This window comes from Pteropus vampyrus, unplaced genomic scaffold (assembly GCF_000151845.1).
Source record: "Pteropus vampyrus isolate Shadow unplaced genomic scaffold, Pvam_2.0 Scaffold30, whole genome shotgun sequence".
Taxonomy (NCBI): Eukaryota; Metazoa; Chordata; class Mammalia; order Chiroptera; family Pteropodidae; genus Pteropus; species Pteropus vampyrus.
The window spans coordinates 3,774,022-3,782,401 of record NW_011888811.1 but is presented as its reverse complement, the minus strand read 5'-3'; positions in this window follow the sequence as shown (position 1 = coordinate 3,782,401).

Below are 8,380 nucleotides of genomic sequence, written 5' to 3'. Positions count from 1 at the left end.
CTTTTTTCATATGATAATGTCTCTAAGTCTTTATTATTAATTTTTTGCAAAGGACACTGGACAATACAATTCTTACAGTAGAGAAAACCATGTTTAATACATTATGAATCATATTGACAATTGTAATAATTTTTAATAAATTACCCAGCCAGACTTTTCCTTTTTTTTTGTAATTCAACTAGTATGTGCAAATAGTTGAATAAATCTTGATCTAGAAGTTAACCAGCATTTTTCATGAATTTATCTCACATCCTTCCTGATATGTACGCTTTGGTCCTTGCAAATGAAAAACAAGCAAACAAACAAACAAACAAACAAACAAACAAAACCCTGGCCCTTATTTGGGATCTTTTCTTTAAAATGGAGTTTTAAGAAATTATTTGTAATAAGTTTTTGTTGCAGGAATTTAAAAATTATGTAACTGAATGTAATCAGGTGCTAAGGCTGTGGATGTTGGTTTGTAAAGTCCTTTTAGTTTTAGGCTCTCCAATTTAAAGGTATAAAACAGAACAAAGTTAAACTCAGAAGACATTAACTTGGAATAATTTTAAAATTTAAATCTTTTCATCTTATTCTCTATAAGAAACAAATTTATGTGATCTTGGAAAGGCATTTGAAATCAGCTTTATCTAGGTTCATAACCCAGTCTCCATCAGTTATTTGCTGTATCAAGTTTCCCTTTTAATTGATTCCTCACCTTTAATTTCCTTATTTGTAAATATTGTTAATAATGTCCACCTTGCAGGGTTGTGGCAAGGATTAAATGAGATGATATGTGTAAAAATATAGCATTTATAAACGCCCATTAATTTTTTGTTGCACTTATCAATTTGATGATGGATAACACAGAAAGCAACACTATGGAAGAATTTATGGTTCATGTGATCTATGAATTTTCTCTTAATGTAACTTTAGCTATACTATGTATACTGTGATTTGCAGGTCTATTTTCACTGTTTTGGGTTTCCTTCTGCACTGGCTATTCTCCTTAACTTGTAACCTGAACATCAGGTCAAACTCAAGCTGTGTTAAAGACATTTTTATTTTGGTTTTGATTTGTATGCAGTGTGACTATGATAAGTTCTCCCTCCCCTTGAATATTTAGAATTTTCTGTGGACAGTAGAAATTCCATTGACATTCTTAAAATCTCATCAACTATGACTAAAAAGCCCCACAGAGTACCCTCCAACGTGAAAGTTGGTTGCTCTGTGCATCACAAAAGCAAATTAGATATAAAGATAAATGATATAAAGGGTAAAACGTTGCTTTAAAATAATGATACTTCATGACATAAGTTGTACATGGAATTTAAAACTGAAATTTCTATTAGCGTATTTTCTCATAATCAGTTGCAAATCACTTGGCTTACGTTTGAGAGAATCATTTTAATAGATTACCTGCAAATTATCAAATGAATGTGACTATCAGCCCAGGGGAGGCACAGCTTCTCTTTGTATTTGTGATATTGCAATCTCTTGTGCAGTAGTACTTAGCCTTGAAATTTCTTTCTCCTTTGGTACTCATTCACCCACCAATCCTATAGCCATTTTACTTTCATACTTCTTTACCACTGTTGCTTCTTGATATTGAATATTGGAGATGTGCTATTGGGCTTCTACAATCTTAGAAAATGAGTTTCTTGAAATGTTATTTCCAAAAATATTTCCAAAGTCCAGGCATTTAAAGAATAAATATTAATTAAGTTGCTTAAAGCATCTAGGCAAAGCCAATAAAGATATATAAGTAAATTACAATCAACATTAGTATAACCTAAAAGTTTAGCAAACTTTATATCTAATTAATATTTAATATGTTCATATTTCCTATAATATTTGACTCATACATAGGGGAGTTTTAGACAAGTATATGTTTCCCTTCTTTTAGCTCCAATAATTTTAGGCTTTACCATGTGACTTTCTCTGGCCAATAATGTGAGTAAATGTGAGTGGAAGTGACACATACCACTTCTGAACAGCCACTTTGAGTCAGTCCGTGGATCGATCACTTCTGTTTTCCCTCTACACATAATGATTTCCTTAGTAAGAAATCTACTTTAAGTCTTGGTCCCAGAATAAATAAGATATGGGACAAACTTGTAGCCACTCTGCAGAGACTGGCCTCCAGCCAATACACAGTTATTTTCAAATACCTGGAAAACAAAGTATATTCTACATCTAATAGGTAAGAACATTCATATTCTCTTTATTTCTTATGTACATATGTTAGACATCCATCATATGCTATCTCAAAAGCTACCATCTCCACCAAACCTCATTGATTTTCCTGGGTAATTGATCTTTCCTTATTCTAAATATTCATACCACTTCATGCGTATGTTTCTAATGTCCTTAAGAAGTTTATCTCATTGATTTTTATTCACGTCACTGACTAAATGAGTAGTCTGTGCCTCACTGTATAGCTTAGCACAGTGCTTTACATGGAATAATTGCTCAGTAAATAATTGTGAAAAAAGATCAAAACTCTTGATGAGGAGATCCAAATGTGTGCATTCTACGTACTTAATAACCACAGATATAAATTTTTAGGAGTTTAAAATGTCTCCATAATGCTCTATTAGTTGAGTCGATTACAAAAAATAATGCAAGATGATCAGACTGTCTCCATTTTTTTAAAATACGCTATTCATTTTGTGTTTGTATTCTGGTAAAAAAATATCAGTCTCTTCTAAAGCTGATAGTGATCTGGGAAGGTAATTGTCAACACAAATTTGAGCAAACAAATTTGGAAGAAAGAAGAGTGAAAATGGGAGCTTCAAAAATAAATTTAAAAACTGAGGAACTTCTGATGTTTAGTATATAAAGTTAACACTGGTTATGAGGGGAGGAGGGATGAGAGAGTGGGATGAAGGGAAGAGGAGGGAAAGGAAGAAGACTGAAGGGCAAGGATGGGATAACTAGTCCTAAAGCCAAAGGTAGATGATCTATTAAAATAAGAATAAAATAAGAACGTATTTATAGAATGAATTAATCAAAAAAATATGGAATTGTTCAATAGGTGAAGAAAGCGTATTATGAAAACATTGCTTTTAATATTAATGGACATCCAAAGGGCTCTTCAAAGATGCCTTCCATTATGTATTTGTTGGTTTTCTACAAGAATATTATTACAAGGCTTTATTCCACAAGAAAATGAGCATTTCACAAAAATATTATCAGATAAATGTAAAAAAATAATCATTAGATAGTGATCACTTATATAGCTACATACTCTGTGAGCAATGTCTCATTTAGTATCCACAATAGTCCTTTTGTGATGTTATTTGTTTTCATTCATAGAAGAGCACACTTGGACATATTTATTTTTAAATATGTATTTAAAAGTTTTTATTTAGCATAATTTATGTGCCAGAAGCACTCCTGAGTAAACTAGACAAGGTCCCTGCCCTCAAGTAGCTAGCAGAATTATGAGAGAGGCAGAAAACAAAGATACAAAGAAATGGATAATTAACAACTTGTGGTCTTGGAGGCATGTGGGGTAGGGAATCTAGATAGGTCGGCAGAGAGGCCATCTAAGGTAAGATCTGAAGCAACGAAAGGAGCAGAGTCAGGGAAATAATGAGCAGAGTCTCTGAGACAAGGGAAAAAAAAAAATAATATGTTCGAAGAATTGAGAGAAAATCAGCATGGCTAGAACAGAGTATGAGTTGAAGAGAATGCCATGAGATAGAGATAAAGATAGAGGCTAGTGGAGTTATGGTTTTCTAAAGCACACATGAAGAGTTTATTTTTTATTTATGGTGCATTGGGAAAAAAGTCATTAAAAGTGAGTTACCAGATAAAATGCAGGATACCAGTTAAATCTGAATTTCATATAGTCAATGAATACTTTTTCGTATAAGTATGCTCCAGATATTTCATGGGGCATAATTATTACTAAAATAAATATTCATTGTTTATCTAAAATTCAAATTTAGCTAGATGTCCTGTATTTTTATTTGCTAAATCTGGCAATCCTACACTAAAGCTTTTGAGCGAAAGAGCAACGTCATCAGATTTATGCTTGGAAAGGTGAAGAAATATTCCTGAGGTCACATACTAATAAATGTCAGAGTCAAGATTTGACCCAGATCATTGACTTCAGAAAACTTTCAAATAATATGATACTAATTACTCCGTTATACTGTTGTCTATAAATATTTTCTAGGATGTAGATGATATTGTGCTTATGGAGGGAGAGCTTCCCAGGAAATCAAACAGCAGTGCTTAATTCGTGATAATATATTGAGCTGTATACTTATAATTTTTGTACTTTTTTGTATGTCCATGTCAATTAAAAAAGATCTAAAAATCTCACCTTGAAAGCAAGGCATATAGAACACATGCTCTCCTAATATCCCATTATTTTAACAACAAAAACAACAAGGTATCAGAAGGCACAAATACACATGAAAACAAAGAAAATACAAAAATAAAATTGTGGAAATCAGAGCAGTAAGTCACTTAGCAGAAACCTAAAATGGAGAGCTCAGCAGCAAGCAGATTATTAGTTCAAAACAAAACAAAAAAGCTTTAAGAATGTTTATTCCCTGATGAGGGATACAGATAAGACAGAAATTGGGGACAGCAGTTTGAGAATTTCACAGGCAGACTGCTGTCTTCTACCTGGTCCCTTTGGAAGATTTTAAAATGCTAACTCACAGGAACACTAAGTAGTAGGCACAGGTGAGGGCATGCTGGCATGCATGACTAAAAAATCTCATAAATACATTAAAAACAAATACATGGTGGCTGAAAGAAACTGGACTTTGAGTGGTAAAAACACAATAAAATATACAGATGTCAAATGATAATGTACACCTGAAAATTATATAATTGTATGAACCAATGTTACCCCAATAAACTTAATTAAAAAAAATAAAAATAAATAAAAATAAAAATGAAGAAATAAAAAAAACAAAAGACAAAAGGGGAAAAAGTGTATTTGCTACTCAGAATGCAAAGAATTATTTTCAGTGTATTTTAAAAATTTCAATAGCCCAATATTAGATAACATTTAATATTGTTGTGGGTATAGAAAGCAAGCATTTATAGATTGCTGGTGGGACTATCAATCTCTATGTCTTCTATAAATGACAGATATACATCAAAATTATAATGACATATATTTAGACTTGCCAATTATACTCGAATTTATGAGAAATCACTTATGCATGAAAATATATTTATTGAAGCTCTTTTCTTGGTAAAAATTGGAAACAAAGATTCACAAAAATCTGGTTACATAAATAATGGTATATCCATACAACAGAATGATATATAACCATAAAGAAGATTAGAGAAACTTTATGGGTATTGATATGGAATAATCTACCATATATAATTCTAAAAAAAAAAAAAAAAACAAAATGCAAAAATACCCAAAGGCATCATGACATATATATGACATATATGTTTTAAATATCTGTGTAGATTTATATGTGTAGATGTAAAAGATAAAAAACTGCCAGTGTATTCAAATAACTGATAAAGCTAGATGCTTGAAGCAGGAAAACTGGTTGGCCGGTGCCAAGTTTGGAGAGAGATTGTCATTATAGTGGTCATCTTTAATCCGCGGTTCCACTTTCCTCAGTTCGTTACCTGAGGTCAATCATGGTCCAAAAATATTAAATAAAAAATTCCAGGAATAAAATTTATAAGTTTTAAATCACACTCCATTCTGACTAGCGTGGTGAATTCTCGCGAGTCCCTGGATGTGAATTAGCCCGTCGTCCTGAGTCCCCACGCTGCCTACGCTGCCTACGCTGCCTACGCTTCCCACGCATTGGTCAGTAGCCATCTTGTTATCAGATCAGCTATTGCGGTATTGGGGCACTTGTGTTCAAGTCATCCTTAGTTTACTTAATAATCACTCCAAAGAGCAAGAGTACTCATGCTGGAAATTCAGATGTGCCAAAGAAAAGCCATAAATTCTTTCTTTAAGTGAAAAGGCGAAAGTTCTCTACTTAATAAGGAAAGAAAAAAAAAAATCGTATGCTGAGGTAAGAATGAATCTTCTATCCATGAAATTGTGAGGAAGAAAAAAGAAATCTGTGCTAGTTTTGCTGTTGCACCCAAGACTGCCATAGTTATGGTCACTGTATGTGAGATGTGCTTAGTTAAGGTGAAAAAGACATTAAATGTTTTGTGGAAAGCGTGATATCATTATGGCTCAATGATACTCCTCATATATCATCGGAAGGTCAATAGTAGCCTAACACTATGTCATACTCTACAACATTTATCTTCATCTCATCACGTAGACATTGAAGCATCACATCGCAAGAAGAAGAGTGAGTACAGTACTCTCTCTCAAAATGAATTATTTTGAGAGAGAGACCACATTCACATAACTTTTGTTATATGTATTGTTATAATCGTTCTATTTTATCATTAGTTGCTAATCTCTTAATGAGCCTAATTTATAGATTTAACTTTTTCTTAGGTCCATATGTATAGGAAAAAAGCGTAATATATATAGGGTTACTATTATCAGTGGTTTCAGGCACCCACTGGGGGACTTGGAATGTATCCCCCATGGTTAAGGGGGACTCCTGTATATACACTTTTATACTTTTTAAATTTGGAGCCACCTGTCAGTACTCTCTATTCAAAGAAATGAGAGTTTTAAATAATACCTTAAAAACCAGCCTCAGTAAAAATAATCACAGAATCATCACTTTGTGCCCTAGTTTTCCTTTATGAATTTACATAGAAATCCTAAAGAATTTGAGAATGTTGTGGAAATGTTGCCAGCTCTTCCGATGTTCCCAAGGTCTGTAGAGAAGACACACGCACACACACACAAATGCATGCACACGCACATGCACGCATGCACACACACACATTGTAAAAACCCATTTTCTAAATGACATAATTCAAGATGTGGATTAAAATAAGTATAGTTTGGATTCACATTTTAGGGAAATAAGGTCATGCCAGAGAAGTGCTTCTTCTTTGGAATCAGAAAATTCTGTGTTGGAATCCAAACCTTTTTTTTTTTTTTTTTTTTTTTTTACTAGTCACTTACCTCTCAGATCTTCAGTTTCTTTATCTGTAAAATAAAATTCCTCCCTTGTAGAGTGTCCACGATAAAATATCTAACCAAGCACTCATCATAAGCACTTCATAAATGAAACATTTTATTATGTATTTTGGTAAGGCTTTTTTTTCTCCCTTTTGCTAGTATATAACAGTACCCACTGAGCAAATAGTAGACTTGGAATTGAAAGCCTATGAGATATAGCCCGATTTACTTTTTCTAAAAATATTCCAAAATATCTCCAAAGTTTTGGGTTATCAGAAATAAATATTTAACATATTCACTATGACTTGGGGAGTGACAGATGAACATATTGAGCACAATTTTCAATGAAAAATATTTTTCCAGATCTCTCTGGGAATATACTCCTGGATAACTTTACATAAAAGGGCAGAATCAGGCTGGCTTTGTTAAATTTGCAAGTAGGAAAGTTTTATCTTTTTGATATTTTCCCACTTTCACTTTTATATTCTGAAAATCTCTACCTCTCTTCAAAAAATTCCCTTCTGAACAATAGGTCAAACATTTACAGGTGGCTGGTTTTGTTTTCTGGGTTTGTAGTCTGAATGTTATGAACTTGAGTAGAGCTCATTAAAGCTTCCTTTCTGCCTTTCATTGTAAAAAGCCCAAGTGACAGCACTTGAAAAACAGCCTTTGGCTAAATATTATTGAAATCCAAAGGCCAGTAAGTGAAGAATCATTTGCTGGTCAAATCTATATTAATCTAACTTGTTATATTGTCTTAACAACATTCTCTTGGGTGTTTTTTTTCTACTAGTGAAAGATTCATTTCAATAAACCAAACATACTCTACTTAGATTAGTGTACTTATGCTGGGCCAATTTCATAATTGTTCTAAAGAAAATAATCTTTCAGTAGTCCATCTTGGCCAGAGAGTTATTTATCAAGCAGAGTAGTGGAATCTATTTAACTCTATTACTTGATTTGAAAAATCATAGCCATTCCATTAATTAACATTGACTTGGTAATAGAAGTGGCAGTGATTTAATATGGGTCAAAATCTCATTTTTTACTAATAAATCATAGTAAAATCTCCAAATTGCAGGAAACTATCTAAATTCTACTTTAATTAAGACTCTTATTATTTGTTACAACCAAAATCCAATGACAGCCAAAGAGTTCTTTTGAATCCAGTGATCTTTATTGAAAATCATTGGCAATAATCATGGAGTCAGTGCTATGGACTGCCTTGGGTTAGTGAAGCGTGAGACATTTTGTTTCCCACATGCTCCTACAACACGTTCATTTCAACAGATTTAGCCTTTTTCTCATGTTTTATGTTCCTGCTTAAATCATACCTCTCTGAACTTCGAGATTCCA